Source organism: Oreochromis aureus, linkage group 3 (genome assembly GCF_013358895.1).
Source record: "Oreochromis aureus strain Israel breed Guangdong linkage group 3, ZZ_aureus, whole genome shotgun sequence".
NCBI lineage: Eukaryota > Metazoa > Chordata > Actinopteri > Cichliformes > Cichlidae > Oreochromis > Oreochromis aureus.
The window spans coordinates 50,645,598-50,667,329 of NC_052944.1; the positions used below are offsets into that span (position 1 = coordinate 50,645,598).

The 21,732-nt window shown below is 38.3% G+C and overlaps 5 non-coding genes and 1 pseudogene across 5 annotated transcripts; 5 read left to right on the forward strand and 1 right to left on the reverse strand.

Annotated features, from left to right (window-relative positions):
* Nucleotides 1-2,768: 2,768 nt before the first annotated feature.
* On the reverse strand, nt 2,769-5,488 carry LOC116329225 (annotated as a pseudogene).
* Nucleotides 5,489-8,894: 3,406 nt separating this feature from the next.
* trnas-uga lies at nt 8,895-8,976 on the forward strand. The gene has a single exon. It is a non-coding gene; the product is annotated as a tRNA-Ser (tRNA).
* An 879-nt stretch (nt 8,977-9,855) lies between these two features.
* On the forward strand, nt 9,856-9,935 carry trnas-uga. Its single transcript has one exon. It is a non-coding gene; the product is annotated as a tRNA-Ser (tRNA).
* A 3,281-nt stretch (nt 9,936-13,216) lies between these two features.
* On the forward strand, nt 13,217-13,298 carry trnas-uga. The gene has a single exon. It is a non-coding gene; the product is annotated as a tRNA-Ser (tRNA).
* Nucleotides 13,299-14,172: 874 nt separating this feature from the next.
* trnas-uga lies at nt 14,173-14,254 on the forward strand. Its single transcript has one exon. It is a non-coding gene; the product is annotated as a tRNA-Ser (tRNA).
* Nucleotides 14,255-17,536: 3,282 nt separating this feature from the next.
* On the forward strand, nt 17,537-17,618 carry trnas-uga. The gene has a single exon. It is a non-coding gene; the product is annotated as a tRNA-Ser (tRNA).
* Nucleotides 17,619-21,732: the final 4,114 nt, after the last annotated feature.

Below are 21,732 nucleotides of genomic sequence, written 5' to 3' on the forward strand. Positions count from 1 at the left end.
AGAGGTTAATAACAGATATGCAGAGAGGTCTATTAACACATAGTGAGTGAGAAAGGTGACTGGAAAGGAAAAACTCAGTGCATCATGTGAATCCCCGGCAGCCTATGTCTATTGCAGCATAACTATGGGAGGATTCAGGGTCACCTGGTCCAGCCCTAACGATATGCTTTAGCAAAAAGGAAAGTTTTAAGCCTAATCTTGAAAGTAGAGATAGTGTCTGTCTCCCGAATCCAAACTGGAAGCTGGTTCCACAGAAGAGGGGCCTGAAAACTGAAGGCTCTCCCTCCCATTCTACTTTTAAATACTCTAGGAACAACAAGTAGGCCTGCAGAGTGAAAGCGAAGTGCTCTAATAGGGTGATATGGTTGTTATATATACAAGGTCATTAAGATAAGATGGGTCCTGACTATTAAAGACCTTGTATGTGAGGATTTTGAATTCAATTCTGGATTTAACAGGGAGCCAGTGCATTCAAAAAAATGAAACGTTGACTTTAATTAAAATTATTTTGTCAACAGGTTCCACGAAATTGCATTGTGTTAGTTTAAAGCAAAAATCTTTAGTTCATCTAATTTCTAAAAAACTACTTAAGATTAACAAGAGATATTTAAGACTACCTAAATCAAGTTATGTTGTATGAACATAAATAATATATTTATAGGTTAGATAGTTTACATTAGTTACTTAAACACATTTCTTATTTGTGGCAGTAAAATGTTAAATTTAAGTTAGATTAATTCAAATATTATATTTTCAGCCACCTTGTGCTTTACTAATTAGTTTTACATAAATCTATTTTGTTAACAGGTTCCACACAAATGAATTAAGTACATCCAACTTATTTTTTAAATTTCTTTTATTGCCAACACATTCAGTGAGCATTTGTGTAAACCCAGTCCAAAATAAAACACAACAGCTCATTAGGGTTAGTAACTAACAGTATGTAGACAGATGCAACATCAAGACTTTAAATTAAATGTCTGTATCTGCCAGAAATAGAAGAAAAAAAACATTGAAGACCACGTAACATGTTGATAAGAGGACACTTGAGTTACGCATATGTGATGCTAGTAAGGTCTGTGGAGGGTTTTTTCTTTAAGTGTCTAAAATGGATAGCAAAGTTGCTATTTGCAATGATTGCTTAGGGTCAGTCCAGTAACACAACGCCAATGAAGTGTTTTCCTTTAACAATGCAAAGTGAAGTGTCCACCTCAACAGCCACAATTTAAAAAAATTAATGTAATAATAATGATAATACTACTACTACTACTACTACTACTAATAATAATAATAATAATAAATAGGCCACTGATATTAGCAATCAAAGAAAATTATATCACCATCCCAAATAAAACTTTAATAAAACATGCCAACATTATGGTCTAACAATAAAACAGCTTGTCAGCTTTCAGTTTTTTTGCAACAGCACAGCAGTAACCATTTAACACTTGCCACTGTCAACGTTTATTTTACCAGTGTTTGGGCAAAAAACTTGCATTGCTAACTTACCCTTATTCTTAGTATGTATTGCAATTACCTTTACAATGCACACAATGTAGCATAAACAGAATATGAACATATTTCCACCTCATAACAATATGCCTTGAACGCTAATATACACACCACCCTTCAACATTTCTGGTGCAGTATCATCTCTCAATTAAATCCTTTAAATCTCAATACTTTTGATTGTCTCTTACTAGCCCCCCCACAAGAGTAAAATCTCTCAAATTGTAGTAGTTTACAAACTTTTCAAAATTAAATTTCTCTTAAATGTAGTTTTTCCCTTTATCTGTCATTTTCAACAAATTACCATTTTATTCCCATTCAGCCACTGAAAAACTTCTGTCCATGTGACAGAACATCATCCAAATTAAGGGTTGGCTTATTTATTCAGTTTATTCTTGAGCATTTGTACCTTGGTAAAGAGTCTGCTGACATACAGATGAAGGAAGAGCTTCTGAAGTACTTCAAAGAAAGCTTTCAGTCTCGAGGTTAACTGAGATTCAGTGCATATATCCCACCCATTAAGAGTGCACATGCAGAGGCCATGTTTTCCAGGTCATGCAGAACACCCTAGATGGTTTCCAAAAGTTGAATCTGTTCATCTGGACGTAGCGTTTTGTGGGAGAAACGTTTCGTCACTCATCCAAGTGACTTCTTCAGTCTCAGCTGACTGCAGGTTTCCCCAAACCTTATAAACAGTACATTTGCATAATGACTGAAACCAGCCCACTGAAGGAACAATGGGCTGTGAGGTCAGTTCCTTAATCATAATTATGCAAATTCTCATGACCATTGATCAACAATCACTGACCAAAACCCACTGATCAAAGAACACTGATCAATGGCCATGAGTACCATTCACAGAGAGTTGGGGAATGGCTGCAATCACAGCGTTGTAAGATGGCGAAATTTTGTGAGGGTAATAGCTATTATTTTGCATGATTAAAGTACCTCCTGTGCATCAAAACCCCCCCAACCAACCTCTAGCCCCTTCATTTGACTGCAGTGGTCCTGCATTAATTTTATATTTAACTCAAACATTTTTAACCACACCTCATGTGCATCAGTTCCTCCAATCCAGGTTGCTTTGTACACACACACACACACACACACACACACACACACACACACACACACACACATCACTAAAACACAAGTGATGCAACACACAACCATGCTTGAGAGTTTTATTATTGCAAAGGAAGAAGAGTTTACAGAAAAAGATGCGCAAAGATGAGCAATACTTTTATACTTTTCCACAGTTGAAAATTTAGTTGAAAATTTAAGCTACGGTTTAGAACTAGGGTTGGGAGTGCCACTATTCATGACATAGACTTTTTATTTTGTTGCTAAACTTTTATGCTAGAGACAAAAGATGAAACAAAAATTGTAAAGCCAAATGAAGAATGAAAAACAAAAGTCATTGCACACCAAACAGTGTGTATTTTGATAGATATTTCATATTTTCTTAACACAAACAGAAGGTTGATGTTCATGACACCCTATATCATCCCAGCACTTGGAACCTGTGAGATCCAAAAGTAGAAATCAGTAAAATTCTACACAAATCAACACCTGAGACAATCCTTTTGACTTTTACTTGTTATCATTTAAAGTAATTAAGACATTTATTAATCATGTGAAATACTGTGTTCTGGTTTACCGCTATGATTAATTTGCAGACAGTGCTGGTTCTGCCCGGCATTATTGGGCTCTCCTGGGCACCAGTTAGAATAGTGGAAAGCCGTTCCATCAGTCCATAACCAGGCATTCTCCTAGATGAGGGAAATTGTGCATTGCATCGATTTTATTCACACCAAATGGTCAAGCGTAGCCACTGTCCCAGCTGATGAGCTAACATTAATGCAAGCCCACATCATATCCTCTTAAAAATTAATTTGTTAAATCTCACAGATACACTATTATAGCTGCTTTGGCCAGTCTACTGTTTCTGCATTCTCTGCATTTTCTACCTCCAGTTCAGGTATTCTTCATGCTGTTTCTGATTTAATCTATTGTCATTGTCTGTTTCATTGTAAGTACTCTCTCTGCTGTAGGCTTTACATATATTCATTTAAAATAGCAGGGAGGGTCTAGTTCAAAGTCATTCACACATAAATAAATAGTAATAGTATAAGACTAAGCAAAATACCTCCTGTGCATCACTTCCTCCAATCCAGGTTTCTTGGTTGCCGTGGTGGCAGTCATTATCATGTGCTGAATCACATGGTACTCTGTGATGCTGTGCACAGATGCAAGGTTGGCCCCCATGGACAAGCAGTTTTTCTTCAATGGAGATGGAAAGTGGGGAGCAAAATCTAGACTCAGTTACAGTAAAAGGATATGGATTAATCAAGTGTGGACGACGATACAAATAAAATAAACTTACCTCTGCTTTAGCCCATGTCATGGGTCCTGGAACATAGAGGAAGCAGCGGCCACGCAACAGAGTCCAGCCTCCAGGACAATCAGAGGACCTCTTGGCCAGGTGCCTTTTGACTGGGGGAAAATAAAATTGTACATTTTTGGTTTTTCCACATGAGATCAACATTTCCACTCAGTAGACTTAATTCAGACCCAGATGGGGATTGTAAGTGACCATTACAATGATAAAACTAATTGTTTAGAGAGTATGAAAAAAAAACAAAACTGTAGACCCCTTCTCTAAACTACCATGACCTCAACTCTTTTCAACTCAACTCATTATCTTTTAAATTCAAACTGCATGTTTGGATTTTTGTCCATATCTCTATCAGTAATGCTGCAGTGTGCCTTTACAACCATTTGTAAAAGGATGGGTCAGTCTAAAGACCTCACTGATGTCAGGCATGATACAGTAATAGGATGCCACCTTTGCAAGAAGCCAGCTCATTAAATCTCTTCCCTTATAGATGCTCCTAAACAAATCACCTGCAAGTGTCAACTGATTATTCCAAAGTCAAAGCATTTACTCAACCACAAAGTGGCAGAGCACATAGTCACAGTGCTGAGGTGTATAAAAAGTCCACAACACACTGCTGATTAAATAACATTAAGATAATGTTTTGTTGTATTTTTTTTAGAGAAAACAAATACCAAGTTACATGAAACAATGAAAAATTCGTAAAAATGTATTGTCATCAGAATGCAGGAGCTCTAAGTTGTAGCATATGGCATTGAAGGAAATATTAAGGGGAACATTTCCCTATGCCAATTTAAGATAGACATTGGATGCGTTTATTTTATTTTATTTTATTTGTAGTCCATCATTGTAACTTTAAATGTCAAGGAAGACGGGTAGGTTAGGCATTTTACTGTGCCATTCACACTGATCTGAAAGCCAAGTCAGAGAACAACTAGACTAAATAACTGATCTTGTAGTCTGTGATCACAAGAGTTCAAATGTGTAAACTTCTTTTCAGCTTGAAAAGTGAACTCCAGTAATTTACACTATTTAGTTTACACAGTTTTTTTTCTTTTTTTTGCCCCTCTTTTGTTTGTTTTTCTCCTTAATTTATGACACTAATCTAAATCTTAAAAATGTATTTTTTCCTTGTCATTTTTTATTTATTCATGTATATCTTTCTTTCTTATTAACCCAATAAGGTGATATAGAAAAACATGTTTTGATGTTAAATCATTCAGGCATTTGGCCGCATGTAAATAGAAAATAAAGAGGACCTAAATTTCAAATCATGTTATGTAACTGCAGATGATATATATAATTAGGCAAAAACTTAAGGGGCACATTTTTGCAAAAATGTTGCAGTATGCTGACTGACCTGTTTGATTAGCTGCAGTCCTTCCTTCAGGGAGAACTGAAAAAAAAGGACACTTGTTGAATCTTTTGCCACCATTTACAAATAAGACTGTACAGTGAAATACTCACAATACTCACCAGCAGCATGGGTCAGAATCATCACAGCACAAACAAACACACACACAGGAAACATCTTCATGGTGATACAGATGATACAGCAAAGTTATGAAACTTCAGAAAGTGTGTGGCAGAGGGATGCAGAATGACCGTCTCTTCTTCTTTCTTAGTATCAGCCTGTAGCTACAAACTTTGAAGGAAAGCACAGATAATATATACAGGTTCTTATCTCAGCATCTATCATAAAATGAGGAAGTGACACAGCCAAACACAAAGAAATGGCATTTTAGATAAAGTAAGATCGGAGCTTTGAATGTTTGATCCAGCTATGAAGTTGTTAATACCCACCACATAAGTTTTTGCTTGTGTGTTTTCTGTTTTGTTTGTTTGTTTGTTTTTGTGGGATTTCTGGCATGCCCCTGCATTGTGGTGAATTTTTATGTATCTCTTTGAACCTTTTCTAAATCCATTCATGGTGGAAATGGCCTCTAGTAATGTAACAATGCAACAAAAACTCATGATAATATCGGATAACAAGATTTGTTATACAAACATGTTGGCAAACTGATGTAGTTGATATATATATATATATATACATATATTTATATATGTATATATATATATATATATATACATATATAAATATATGGAGAGAGAGAGAGAGAGATAATGTGGATATAAATTTGGTATTGATGTTCTGAAATAACAAAGATACAGTGCTAAACAATGGGTTATTTTAGGCCAATGTTTAGTTGTTTGCTAGGCAACGGAATGGAATCATAATAGTTGGTCAATATAAGAACATTTAAGAACGGAACATGCCAAGAGTGATTGCTTAACTCAACCAATGTAGGTGAAGATCGAATCAGAATCAGAATCAGAATACTTTATTGATCCCTAAGACATTGTTCTAAAATTGCATCCAAAAGGGACCCAAAATTAAAAAACAAACAAACCAAAACAAACTAAAACAGAAAAGTCATTATAAAAACCCCCCAAAAACTATTAAGTCTGATGAGACAGCCCAGGAATGCAAAGGCAATTTAATGAAAATGAAACTCAATCCATAATCGTACTACACTGGACAGAACTACAGTGTGGCTCTTTTGTATCTTGCACATGCACAATGGGCACCCTGAAGGTCCTTCTGAGCTTAGTGTGCCCCACTCAGAATTAATAATTTGCCCTAACTTAGTTATCTTAAGCAAGGTTTACTTAGTTCTTTTGAAGCAAAGAGTTTGCATTTTGTTTTTTGTTTTTAATTCTGGGAACTAAATCAATTTTATAGTGACTTCATGCTGGTCTATCTGCAGGGTCCTCATACAGTCTGCTTCCTCCCTTGGAGCCTGTTTGAAAGGCAGACAAAATAGTCATTAACTAAAGAAATATTGATACCTTGGTCTATTTTTATACTGAATAAACTGAACATAGAGGTATTATTTGTCATGGTCCTGAGTCTGATGACTCAGTGTTTTTGTTTTGATAGTTATTAACTTATGTTTCAGTTTTATTCTGGTTCTGTCTTCTGCTAGGATTTCTAGTTCTTAGGTTTTGGTTCCCGTGCTCCCTCTGTTCTGTATCTAGTCTGTGTCTCTTTGCCTGTCATGTGCTTCATGTTTTATTTTAACATTTTTCTGCATTCAGTCTCTTTCCCCTTGTTTTCTCTGTGCCTGTCCTGGTCCCACGTCTCCTGTCTAGTGTTGGTCTAGCCCTCCGGTTTTGTGCACCTCGACCCCCCTTACTTTAGTGTTCCTGGTCAAAATTGACCGGTCCTTGTTAACTGCTCTTAAATTATTACAAAAACCATTTTTCACCACCAAATTTTTTATTCAACATTTTTTTTGCTGTGAACAATGTCTCAAAGTAGTATTTAAGATGAATAAATAGAGTTAGACATAAAATAACTGCAGTGAAAATACAAATAGGCACTGAAAATGAATTACAAAATGACCATGTAATGTAAAAAATATATTGAAAATCAAAGACCAAACTCAACATGAAGCCGTGCGTGTGTGTGTGTGTGTGTGTATGTGTGTGTGTGTCTGTGTGTGTATTCATGCACATGAGTGGCATGTGACACTCAGGTGAGCTTGGCCTTGCAAACATAGGCATCATATTTGCAGCATCTTAGGCTTGTTTTGTTGTCTCTAGGGGAACAGAGCTCACAGCGCTTCCTTTTCTGCCCATGTTCTTGTTGGTGGAGAGCAGCAGCGGCTGGGGCCGGGGCTTGCACACTCCTAACCAGACTGGCAGAGGCTGGTGTCTTGGGAATGTGCTGGCACCGTTGAATAAGAGGAGTTGCCAAAATTTTCCCCAGCTTTGCTAAGAAAAGTCTCCTCTTGAAACTCTTCCCTGATTCCAGGTTGGGTCGATGGCTGTCCACACCATATATGTGTTGTAAGCACACACATCAAGGATGTTGTGGAACAGTGCCTCAGGCCAGCGGGCTGTCATTCGCTAGCCGGTGTATATACCAGTAAGCTGCAATAAAAGGAACAATAAATAAGACATGAGGAACAATATTTAGTCTGTCTGTGAAGGTTCTCAGTCATCCAGGTCATCGTAGTCTAAAGAGCTTGGAAAGAAAAGCGTCTGGACTTCTTTGAGTTGCTTGAAGACGTTTCACCTCTCATCCGAGAAGCTTCTTCAGTTCTAAGGGTCAATTGGTGGGGAGTCCCAGATTTAAACCCAGTGGGAGTTTCCCCCCCAAAGAGGGACAAAGGACCCCCTGATGATCCTCTACCTAATCACAATCCAATGTAGTCATTGTGTATGTAGCTTAAGGGCCTTTTGTGTTTATGAATAAAAATTTGAAACTGAAGTTATTGAACAGAGATAATAAATGCAAAAATTTCCCCAGTGATGTTCAGTATGGTTTAGATTCAGTGTGAAAATTCAGGTTCACAAGTGCTTCATACTAAATTATCACGAATTTAAAACCTAATAAAACTAAATTCACAAACATTTATGTACCCATTGTCAACACAGTTAAGCATGATGCGGTAAAGATAAAACCAAAACTCTTGTGACATGTCTCAACTTCAGTTTTGAAGGGTGGTTAAAAGGTAAAAGTTATAAGCTGGTAAAACCTCCAACTTCTTCGAGACGTTACCAAAGCTGTTGGCTAACTGATGAAACCAAGATAGTTTATCTTCAAGTCACAGACCTATATGAGTTCCTACCCTATTTTTATGTTTTGTATATTGAAGAAGAAGAAAAAAACAACTTCAGTGACATCGTAATGGTTTTATCTAAACACAGTGTTGCATTATAGAGAGGCAAAAATACACAAAAAAGAAAGTAAAATAAATAAAATAAAAAAGTGTCATTGTCCAAAAAATATAATTGGACTTAACTGCATATGTATTTTCCCATTTTGGAGTGATATTTAAAATGGATTGTTCAAATCCTACATAGAACAAGTGCAGAAACCAAGAATTTGTTTGAATGAGTCCAGACAATGTGTTACATACAGGCTTGTAAGTTTGTCTTAACTTGAATTTTTGAGAACCACTCCATAGAGCTTGTTACAGCTGTGATAGCTGAGTGGGTAAGGTGTTGGACTTGAACTCCAATGGGGATTCCCCCTCCAGGTTCAAACCCTACTCACAGCATTAGCGTCTTCATCTGGGCGGGTAAAGTTTTGCTGATTTTCCCAGAGGAACCCACCCAAGGGATTAATAAAGTTTTATCTAATCTAATCTTTTTATCGAAATGTTAATTCTGAACTACACTTCTCAGCCTACTTTAGCTCTCCTTCTCACAGATATCAAGGAAGCACTAAGACTAAAACTATAACTTGATTTTTCTGACTAAGCAATAACTAAATGATACAGTTCCACTGACATAAACATGTTATTTCAGCTACATGAAAATACATATTTTGTGGTAACTTACAATGTTAATATTGCTTCTTACAAATTTAATGTAACTTAAATTATAAAACATGTGCGTACCCATTGTCAACATAGTTAAAAATGATGCCGTAAAGATAAAACCAAAACTCTTGTGACATGTCTCAACTTCAGTTTTGAAGGGTGGTTTTAAAAGCTCCAACTTCTTCGAGACGTTACCAAAGCTGTTGGCTAACTGATGAAACCAAGATAGTTTATCTTCAAGTCACAGACCTATATGAGTTCCTACCCTATTTTTATCTTTTGTATATTGAAGAAGAAGAAAAAAACAACTTCAGTGACATCGTAATGGTTTTATCTAAATACAGTGTTGCATTATACAGAGGCAAAAATACACAAAAAAGAAAGTAAAATAAATAAAATAAAAAAGTGTCATTGTCCAAAAAATGTAATTGGACTTAACTGCATATGTATTTTCCTATTTTGGAGTGATGTTTAAAATGGATTGTTCAAATACTACATAGAACAAGTGCAGAAACCAAGAATTTGTTTGAATGAGTCCAGACAATGTGTTACATACAGGCTTGTAAGTTTGTCTTAACTTGAATTTTTGAGAACCACTCCATAGAGCTTGTTACAGCTGTGATGGCTGAGTGGGTAAGGTGTTGGACTTGAACTCCAATGGGATTCCCCTCCAGGTTCAAACCCTACTCACAGCATTAGCGTCTTCCTCTGGGCAGGTAAAGTTTTGCTGATTTTCCCAGAGGAACCCACCCAAGGGATTAATCAAGTTTTATCTAATCTAATCTTTTTATCGAAATGTTAATTCTGAACTACACTTCTCAGCCTACTTTAGCTCTCCTTCTCACAGATATCAAGGAAGCACTAAGACTAAAACTATAACTTGATTTTTCTGACTGAGCAATAACTAAATGATACAGTTCCACTGACATAAACATGTTATTTCAGCTACATGAAAATACATATTTTGTGGTAACTTACAATGTTAATATTGCTTCTTACAAATTTAATGTAATTTAAATACCAAATTATTTTTGTCATCCTTAAACTTAGACATCTCTAGTACAACACTTCTTAATTTATAAACATAAATAATTATGCTGGTGTTGTTTAATAATATTTTAAACAATATGAAAAGTTTATATTAGCTTGTTACAAAATTTAAAACTTCATTAGCCTTACAATATGCGGATTAGGATCAATATAAAATGTGATTGTTGTTCATATATATCTATAAAATATATATCTATCCTTCGAGCTTGGGTCCTCTACCACAGGCCTGGGAGCTTGAGGGTTTGAGGGTCATGCGCAGTACCTTAGCTGTTGGTAGGACTGCACTCTTCTGGATGTAACATATGTGTTAAATACTTGTGAATTTCACCCAAAACACCTTTTTTCTAGGATTAAATATGTCGTTTTGCATCTCACTCTCCTACCTGTGTGATCTGAGTCTGTGTGCGTTCGTGTGTGTGTGCGCTGCGTAGTGACGTAGGCGCGTGCATGTGTGCCCCGGTCACAGCTCCTTTCAGCATGGCCGGAGGTAAGTCACTGCCATATTGCTCTCTGCTAATTAAAGTTTGTTCAGACCCCAAGCTGAAATGTGAATACAGCTGAACCGCCGCGTTTTTGTTTGTCGTTAAGAGACTCGTTCGGGATAAGTTTTGTGGAGGGCAGAGTTTGCTAATATACTTTTTTTTTAATGAGTTTTAGCCGAGAACGCAGCTGAAATGCTAGCATGCTAAGTTAGCCTGATCGCTAGCGGCTTGTGAGCGTATTCGCTGCAGTTCTTTTAACAGCGTGCACTCTTTTTTCCTTCGTCAGGAGAGGTGTACTGGCAGGCGCGTGACACACACAGATCAGATCCATATTTCTGTGTTGCAGGTATGGAGATATTCTTATGTTTTGGAGATGCAGTCTTTCATTTATTGTTTTTATAAGTACAGTGTTGTATTGCCTGTTGGATGGCGGTTATTAATATGATTGTACTGAAGTATAATGTTTGAATTATAAGCACTAGAATATTGGGTCCTGGTTATTGAATTGTATTTATCTGACTGTTTATTTGTTTTTGAATTATTTTGTTTATTGTTCTTATAAGTTGTTTCTGAAGATTTTTCAGTGACATATTATTTATTTTGTGCTTTTGGTTTTTGAGAGCTTAAGTTAATGTTTTAAAACAATTTGATGTATTTGATTTATTATATTATTGTAGTATTAATGATGCTGCAGTCACAGCTCCTTTCAGCATGGCTGGAGGAGAGGTGTACTGGCAGGCGCGTGACACACACAGATCAGATCCATATTTCTGTGTTGCAGATGTACAGTAAAGAGCCAAAGATCCAGTACTGTCTCCTGCCTCTTACTTTCATGCCAGAACACAACGCAACAACAACAGGCGTAACGCTTGAACGGGTTACATGGACAGAGATCTTTGATGTTATACCTGGGATCTGCTAGAGCCACTCGCCTAGCTTGGGAGTCACAGCACCTAGTGCTCTTATTACCACTGGGATAACTTTTACCTTCACCCTCCACATCTTCTCCAGCTCTTCTCTGAGCCCTTGGTATTTCTCAAAATTCCCGTGTTTCTTCTTCCTTCTGTTGCTGTCATTCGAACCGCTACACATATCACTAAAGCCGTCTTTGTCCTTTTGTCTACCACCATTGTGTCCGGTTGGTTAGCCACCACCATTAGTGAAACCCTCCATGCATGGTAAGGAGCTTCCTTGTCTTGATGTCAGTGGCTTCTATCTCCTCTTTGTCAAGCTTATTATCCTAGCAGAGTACCTGATCACGGGCAGGGGCGTGGTGTTGATAGCCCGAATCTTGTTCTTACCATTCAGCTGACTCCCAGGACTTGCCTGACTCTCTGCAGGCACTTGGTGGATGCAGCTTTCCTAGCAGCCTCTTCATGGTTCCCATTTGCCTGTGGGTTCCCCAGGTACTTGTAGCTGTCCTCTATGTCTGCAATGTTGTCTTCTGGTAGTTCGATACCCTCAGTTCTGACTATCTTTACTCTCTTCGTTATCATCCGATTACATTTCTCCAGTCCGAACGACATTCCGATGTCATTGCTTCATATCCTCGTGGTGTGGATCAGTGAATCAATGTCTCGTTCACTCTCGGCATACAGCTTGATGTCATCCATGTATAGGGGGTGGCTGACAACTGCTCTATTCCCTAATCGGTATCTGTAGCCAGTCTTGTTATTGAACTCACTGAGGGGGTTCAGACCTATGCATAACAGCAGTGGGGACACAGCATCTCCTTGGTAGATCCTGCACTTGATGTTGACTTGTGCTATGGGCTTGAGCAAAAATTTCCCCAGTGATGTTCAGTATGGTTTGGATTCAGTGTGAAAATCCAGGTGCAAAAGTGTTTCATACTAAATTATCATGAATTTTAAAAGATAATAAAACTAAATTCGGAAACATGTGCGTACCCATTGTCAACATAGTTAAAAATGATGCCGTAAAGATAAAACCAAAACTCTTGTGACATGTCTCAACTTCAGCTTTGAAGGGTGGTTTTAAAAGCTCCAACTTCTTCGAGACGTTACCAAAGCTGTTGGCTAACTGATGAAACCAAGATAGTTTATCTTCAAGTCACAGACCTATATGAGTTCCTACCCTATTTTTATCTTTTGTATATTGAAGAAGAAGAAAAAAACAACTTCAGTGACATCGTAATGGTTTTATCTAAATACAGTGTTGCATTATACAGAGGCAAAAATACACAAAAAAGAAAGTAAAATAAATAAAATAAAAAAGTGTCATTGTCCAAAAAATGTAATTGGACTTAACTGCATATGTATTTTCCTATTTTGGAGTGATGTTTAAAATGGATTGTTCAAATCCTACATAGAACAAGTGCAGAAACCAAGAATTTGTTTGAATGAGTCCAGACAATGTGTTACATACAGGCTTGTAAGTTTGTCTTAACTTGAATTTTTGAGAACCACTCCATAGAGCTTGTTACAGCTGTGATAGCTGAGTGGGTAAGGTGTTGGACTTGAACTCCAATGGGGATTCCCCCTCCAGGTTCAAACCCTACTCACAGCGTTAGGGTCTTCCTCTGGGCAGGTAAAGTTTTGCTGATTTTCCCAGAGGAACCCACCCAAGGGATTAATAAAGTTTTATCTAATCTAATCTTTTTATCGAAATGTTAATTCTGAACTACACTTCTCAGCCTGCTTTAGCTCTCCTTCTCACAGATATCAAGGAAGCACTAAGACTAAAACTATAACTTGATTTTTCTGACTAAGCAATAACTAAATGATAGTTCCACTGACATAAACATGTTATTTCAGCTACATGAAAATACATATTTTGTGGTAACTTACAATGTTAATATTGCTTCTTACAAATTTAATGTAACTTAAATTCGCAAACATGTGCGTACCCATTGTCAACATAGTTAAAAATGATGCCGTAAAGATAAAACCAAAACTCTTGTGACATGTCTCAACTTCAGCTTTGAAGGGTGGTTTTAAAAGCTCCAACTTCTTCGAGACGTTACCAAAGCTGTTGGCTAACTGATGAAACCAAGATAGTTTATCTTCAAGTCACAGACCTATATGAGTTCCTACCCTATTTTTATCTTTTGTATATTGAAGAAGAAGAAAAAAACAACTTCAGTGACATCGTAATGGTTTTATCTAAATACAGTGTTGCATTATACAGAGGCAAAAATACACAAAAAGAAAGTAAAATAAATAAAATAAAAAGTGTCATTGTCCAAAAATGTAATTGGACTTAACTGCATATGTATTTTCCTATTTTGGAGTGATGTTTAAAATGGATTGTTCAAATACTACATAGAACAAGTGCAGAAACCAAGAATTTGTTTGAATGAGTCCAGACAATGTGTTACATACAGGCTTGTAAGTTTGTCTTAACTTGAATTTTTGAGAACCACTCCATAGAGCTTGTTACAGCTGTGGTGGCTGAGTGGGTAAGGTGTTGGACTTGAACTCCAATGGGGATTCCCCCTCCAGGTTCAAACCCTACTCACAGCATTAGCGTCTTCCTCTGAGCAGGTAAAGTTTTGCTGATTTTCCCAGAGGAACCCACCCAAGGGATTAATCAAGTTTTATCTAATCTAATCTTTTTATCGAAATGTTAATTCTGAACTACACTTCTCAGCCTACTTTAGCTCTCCTTCTCACAGATATCAAGGAAGCACTAAGACTAAAACTATAACTTGATTTTTCTGACTGAGCAATAACTAAATGATACAGTTCCACTGATATAAACATGTTATTTCAGCTACATGAAAATACATATTTTGTGGTAACTTACAATGTTAATATTGCTTCTTACAAATTTAATGTAACTTAAATACCAAATTATTTTTGTCATCCTTAAACTTAGACATCTCTAGTACAACACTTCTTAATTTATAAATATAAATAATTATGCTGGTGTTGTTTAATAATATTTTAAACAATATGAAAAGTTTATATTAGCTTGTTACAAAATTTAAAACTTCATTAGCCTTACAATATGCGGATTAGGATCAATATAAAATGTGATTGTTGTTCATATATATCTATAAAATATATATCTATCCTTCGAGCTTGGGTCCTCTACCACAGGCCTGGGAGCTTGAGGGTTTGAGGGTCATGCGCAGTACCTTAGCTGTTGGTAGGACTGCACTCTTCTGGATGTAACATATGTGTTAAATACTTGTGAATTTCACCCAAAACACCTTTTTCTAGGATTAAATATGTCGTTTTGCATCTCACTCTCCTACCTGTGTGATCTGAGTCTGTGTGCGTTCAGGTGTGTGTGCGCTGCGTAGTGACGTGGCGCGTGCATGTGTGCCCGGTCACAGCTCCTTTCAGCATGGCCGGAGGTAAGTCACTGCCATATTGCTCTCTGCTAATTAAAGTTTGTTCAGACCCCAAGCTGAAATGTGAATACAGCTGAACCGCCGCGTTTTTGTTTGTCGTTAAGAGACTGTTCTCGGGATAAGTTTTGTGGAGGGCAGAGTTTGCTAATATACTTTTTTTTTTTTAATGAGTTTTAGCCGAGAACGCAGCTGAAATGCTAGCATGCTAAGTTAGCCTGATCGCTAGCAGCTTGTGAGCGTATTCGCTGCAGTTCTTTTAACAGCGTGCACTCTTTTTTCCTTCGTCAGGAGAGGTGTACTGGCAGGCGCGACACACACAGATCAGATCCATATTTCTGTGTTGCAGGTATGGAGATATTCTTATGTTTTGGAGATGCAGTCTTTCATTTATTGTTTTATAAGTACAGTGTTGTATTGCCTGTTGGATGGCGGTTATTAATATGATTGTACTGAAGTATAATGTTTGAATTATAAGCACTAGAATATTGGGTCCTGGTTATTGAATTGTATTTATCTGACTGTTTATTTGTTTTTGAATTATTTTGTTTATTGTTCTTATAAGTTGTTTCTGAAGATTTTCAGTGACATATTATTTATTTTGTGCTTTTGGTTTTGAGAGCTTAAGTTAATGTTTTAAAACAATTTGATGTATTTGATTTATTATATTATTGTAGTATTAATGATGCTGCAGTCACAGCTCCTTTCAGCATGGCTGGAGGAGAGGTGTACTGGCAGGCGCGTGACACACACAGATCAGATCCATATTTCTGTGTTGCAGATGTACAGTAAAGAGCCAAAGATCCAGTACTGTCTCCTGCCTCTTACTTTCATGCCAGAACACAACGCAACAACAACAGGCGTAACGCTTGAACGGGTTACATGGACAGAGATCTTTGATGTTATTCCTGGGATCTGCTGGAGCCACTCGCCTAGCTTGGGAGTCACAGCACCTAGTGCTCTTATTACCACTGGGATAACTTTTACCTTCACCCTCCACATCTTCTCCAGCTCTTCTCTGAGCCCTTGGTATTTCTCAAAATTCCCGTGTTTCTTCTTCCTTCTGTTGCTGTCATTCGGAACCGCTACACATATCACTAAAGCCGTCTTTGTCCTTTTGTCTACCACCATTGTGTCCGGTTGGTTAGCCACCACCATTAGTGAAACCCTCCATGCATGGTAAGGAGCTTCCTTGTCTTGATGTCAGTGGCTTCTATCTCCTCTTTTGTCAAGCTTATTATCCTAGCAGAGTACCTGATCACGGGCAGGGCGTAGGTGTTGATAGCCCGAATCTTGTTCTTACCATTCAGCTGACTCCCCAGGACTTGCCTGACTCTCTGCAGGCACTTGGTGGATGCAGCTTTCCTAGCAGCCTCTTCATGGTTCCCATTTGCCTGTGGGTTCCCCAGGTACTTGTAGCTGTCCTCTATGTCTGCAATGTTGTCTTCTGGTAGTTCGATACCCTCAGTTCTGACTATCTTTACTCCCTTCGTTATCATCCGATTACATTTCTCCAGTCCGAACGACATTCCGATGTCATTGCTTCATATCCTCGTGGTGTGGATCAGTGAATCAATGTCTCGTTCACTCTCGGCATACAGCTTGATGTCATCCATGTATAGGGGGTGGCTGACAACTGCTCTATTCCCTAATCGGTATCTGTAGCCAGTCTTGTTAATGATCTCACTGAGGGGGTTCAGGCCTATGCATAACAGCACTGGGGACACAGCATCTCCTTGGTAGATCCTGCACTTGATGTTGACTTGTGCTATGAGCTTGAACAAAAATTTCCCCAGTGATGTTCAGTATGGTTTGGATTCAGTGTGAAAATTGAGGTGCAAAAGTGCTTCATACTAAATTATCAGGAATTTTAAAACATAATAAAACTAAATTCGCAAACATGTGCGTACCCATTGTCAACATAGTTAAAAATGATGCCGTAAAGATAAAACCAAAACTCTTGTGACATGTCTCAACTTCAGCTTTGAAGGGTGGTTTTAAAAGCTCCAACTTCTTCGAGACGTTACCAAAGCTGTTGGCTAACTGATGAAACCAAGATAGTTTATCTTCAAGTCACAGACCTATATGAGTTCCTACCCTATTTTTATGTTTTGTATATTGAAAATGAAAAAAAAAAAACAACTTCAGTGACATCGTAATGGTTTTATCTAAATACAGTGTTGCATTATACAGAGGCAAAAATACACAAAAAAGAAAGTAAAATAAATAAAATTAAAAAGTGTCATTGTCCAAAAAATATAATTGGACTTAACTGCATATGTATTTTCCTATTTTGGAGTGATGTTTAAAATGGATTGTTCAAATCCTACATAGAACAAGTGCAGATACCAAGAATTTGTTTGAATGAGTCCAGACAATGTGTTACATACAGGCTTGTAAGTTTGTCTTAACTTGAATTTTTGAGAACCACTCCATAGAGCTTGTTACAGCTGTGATAGCTGAGTGGGTAAGGTGTTGGACTTGAACTCCAATGGGGATTCCCCTTCCAGGTTCAAACCCTGCTCACAGCGTTAGCGTCTTCCTCTGAGCAGGTAAAGTTTTGCTGATTTTCCCAGAGGAACCCACCCAAGGGATTAATCAAGTTTTATCTAATCTAATCTTTTTATCGAAATGTTAATTCTGAACTACACTTCTCAGCCTACTTTAGCTTTCCTTCTCACAGATATAAAGTAAGCACTAAAACCATCAAAAGAAAAGAAGAATTGTGCATGGAAACATATTGAATGAGTAAAATCATTTGCACTGTGAAATAAATGAGAAGTTGCACAAAGTTACACAAGACTTCTAGGTAGACTTCTTTTTTTTTGCAACTAATGGTTAAAAATAGAATTTGAGCAAAAGAAGAACTGTATTCTGCATTGTTTCATTATCTTAAACCTCTGAGGCTGTCATTTGTATTAAAGTAAAGAAAGACAAGTCTTGATGCATTCTCAATCATCCAGGAAAGTAAATCTCCAACAGTTGAATCTGTTCATCTGGACGTAGCGTAAAGAAACACAAGTTTCTTTTTTATGGGGTCCTTTCTGCCCTTTTCAAAAATACAGTGTTAGGGTAGGGTTGTCATCAGAGGATTAAGAAATAATAAACCAGGATTGTAGCAGTTTACTATGCTTGACAGTTTACTTTGAAAATTTCCATTGCACATGCTCATTAGCTAATATATTTTGTAAAATTAAAATACACTTCTTTCAGTTGTACACTGAAATTCCAATCTAATTTGTCATCTTAAGTAAATTGTTCTTAGTTTTTCTAATGAAATAGTCTTGCATATTTTTTTTTAAGTTCTGGGAACAAAGTTAGGGCAAGTTATTCATTATAAGTACGTGGTACGTAGAATAACTTGATTTTTCTGACTGAGCAATAACTAAATGATACAGTTCCACTGACATAAACATGTTATTTCAGCTACATGAAAATACATATTTTGTGGTAACTTACAATGTTAATATTGCTTCTTACAAATTTAATGTAACTTAAATACCAAATTATTTTTGTCATCCTTAAACTTAGACATCTCTAGTACAACACTTCTTAATTTATAAATATAAATAATTATGCTGGTGTTGTTTAATAATATTTTAAACAATATGAAAAGTTTATATTAGCTTGTTACAAAATTTAAAACTTCATTAGCCTTACAATATGCGGATTAGGATCAATATAAAATGTGATTGTTGTTCATATATATCTATAAAATTCCCGTTCACCCACCAAGGGGCGGTCTATCCTTCGAGCTTGGGTCCTCTACCCAGGGGCGATTTTTTTGCCCATTTAAAGATTTCTTACTTTTTTTGACAATATTTGCTGTTTGTGGGACACATAACTAAAAATATAAAAAGCATACAGTACGTAATTGAGATGGAACATTTTAACAACAAAAGTATAGATAACCCCTCCCCCCTCCCAAAGTGGTTTGTTCCAGCTCGGCTCTCCCCTACTCTGGCTCTAGCTCCGTTGCTGCCAGAGCGATAGTGGCTGAGACGCAGCGGAGCGGAGGTGGAAGCACCTGCCTTAAAACAGGACATATTAGCTACTTATTGAACTTAAAAAAATATGCTAACTTATTATTTTTAAATGAGTTCAAGCAATGTGTTACATACAAGCTTGTAAGTTTGTCTTAATAAAGACTTGAGAACCACTCTTTATATTATATTATTGAAATGTTAATTCTTAACTACATTTCGCAGCCTGAACTATGTACAATTTACTTAAGATGACTAAGTTAGAGCAAGTTATTAATTACAAGTACATGGTACGTAGAATAACTTGAATTTTCTGATTTCTGAACTTCAATGCCAAATAATTTTTTGTCATCTTTAAACTTAGACATTTCTAGTACAACACTTCTTAATTTATACATATAAATAATGTGGCTTCTGTTGTCTAATAATATTTTTAATAATATGAAATGAGTTCATATATATATATACATACATATAGCAGCTGGATAGCGTAGTGATCACTGAGATGCTTGGCTTGGCCATAAGGGCCAGTACCCTCCATGGAGAAGGAGGCTAGAGGCTTACATCAAGGTAGCACGGAGGGAGGTTAGCCAACTATCGGAGTTGCAAAAAGGTGCGATGAAGAAGGTGCCTAAGAAGTACAGCAAGCTGTCCATACCTGAGGCCTTGGAAACTGCCAAGCAATGGCTGACAGCCTTGGCCAGCTGCTTGAAGAGGTACACCAGAGAGATGGCTTGAAATAAAATGTCTCCCTCTGCTGGTACTGCAGCTTACTGCAACTTCTGCATGCGTGTCCATTGAACACAAAAGGCAAAGTGCAAAATGGACACATTGGACCAGCGTGTCTATTGCACATTTTGCCATGCTACTGGGTTGTAGGTTATTGATGTCTAAAATCTGGCTTGTATCGGAATAGAGAAGTATATGGAAGCCTGTTTCTTTTTTTCTTTTTTAACCTGTCCCGTTTGGTTCTTTTGCCATCAGAATTATTGTCTAAAGGCGAAGAAAGATGCCCAACGGATTTACTTTACCAAATGGACCATCCCAGCCTTGCCGTAATGGTCCATTTGATTCACCTTTTATTGTTTATTTTATTTTCACTTGCTGAATACGGGACAGACTTGACTGGGGGAAAGAAAGGGGAGAAAGAAAGAGGGAAAGAAAAAAAAAACAAAAAACAGAAGAGGGATGGGGAAAAAGGGCAAAAAACAAAAACCAACAGAATAAGCAGACAAAAAATACATATATCGATCACCTGGATCACCTGTTGAGAAAGAAAAAAGAAAGCAAGCAGAAGAAAACGAGAGTAATAAACAAGATCACAATGATATATGGGAATATGACAGTAAATACTAAATATTAAACATTATTGTGCAGCACGTGAGATCGACAGCGCAGTCTGTGCTTTGAGGTAGGAGCCAAAAAGGGTGTAGTTTGTGTGTGTGATCACCCGTGTGTACACCTGTGAGCATGAACGCGCTTGTTTTTAAAAGGTTCCTTCATGTAATGATCTGCTAGAGGGTGTGGGGGGCCACTGCCCCGTCCTCCAGGGCATGAAGCAGGTATGGAGGAGATCAAAACTCCAGACATCCAGAGGCCCCCAGAACACAAGAGACCAAGGAAGACCAACAGAGGGGCAGCCGCGCCACTATCCCAGAAAGAGCTGAGGAGAGTCCCAGATGAGGGGTCACTCAGCAGCCGCGGAGCAGAAGCCAGGGGGGGGCTGCAGTGACGTGCCCGTGAGCTCCGCCGGCAACCAGCTGTGCCTGAGTGACCGAGCCCGGGCCGAGAGGCCAAGGCACCCCATCCCCGAGTGGCCCGAGCGAGCCCCAGGCTCCATGCCCCGATAAGCAGCTGCCAAGGAGTGAGCCGGTGGGTACCTGGGCGCCACCCCGGACACAAAGAACCACCAACGCACCGATGTCCGAGGGAGTCTGCCACCGGCAGGGGAAGTGGTGGGGAGATGGGCCTCAAACCTTGGAGGGCCTGAGATGTCCCCAGAGAGGTGGTGTCTGATACCCAACCTGACATATAGACACAGACAAACAGGCACACACAGATACAAACATCTATTCCCACCCTCATGCTCTCATATACAATTACTCAACACTCACCCAACGTGGAGACAGACATAGAGAGACACTGTACACACAATCACACTCCCCCCAAGCGTACTCTAAGCCCCGGGTCTACGTGCCCTTGCCCCTGGAGGGGAAACTGCGCCCAGACCCAAGTGGTGTTACCCTTTTCCCTGCGGTGGGGAGAAGCAGACTGCCCCGACTCCGCAGCAGCAGGGAGGCCCCACATTCAAGACCCCAGTCGGACGGCCAACTCCATCTCCCAGCCCCCCCGCTCCAGCAGGCCGCAGAGAACGGGGGTGTAGGAAGACTCCAAACCTCCCTCCACCCGCTCATATGTAGTGTTGATGTATGTGTGTTCTAAGGTGCATTTAAAACCCAGGAGGGCATGGAGCTACCTGCCAGAGCAGCAGGTAAGCGTATAGCCCCTCCTGCTAGCCCTCAATGTCTACGTGTATTTAAAATTGAGAGGTGGGCAACGACGCCAGGGGTGAGGTGTACACCCTGATGGTAATTTGGAATCCGTGTAGCGTGCCCACCCCCAAGATCCTATATGTATGTGTAATGAGAGTGTGAGTAATGTG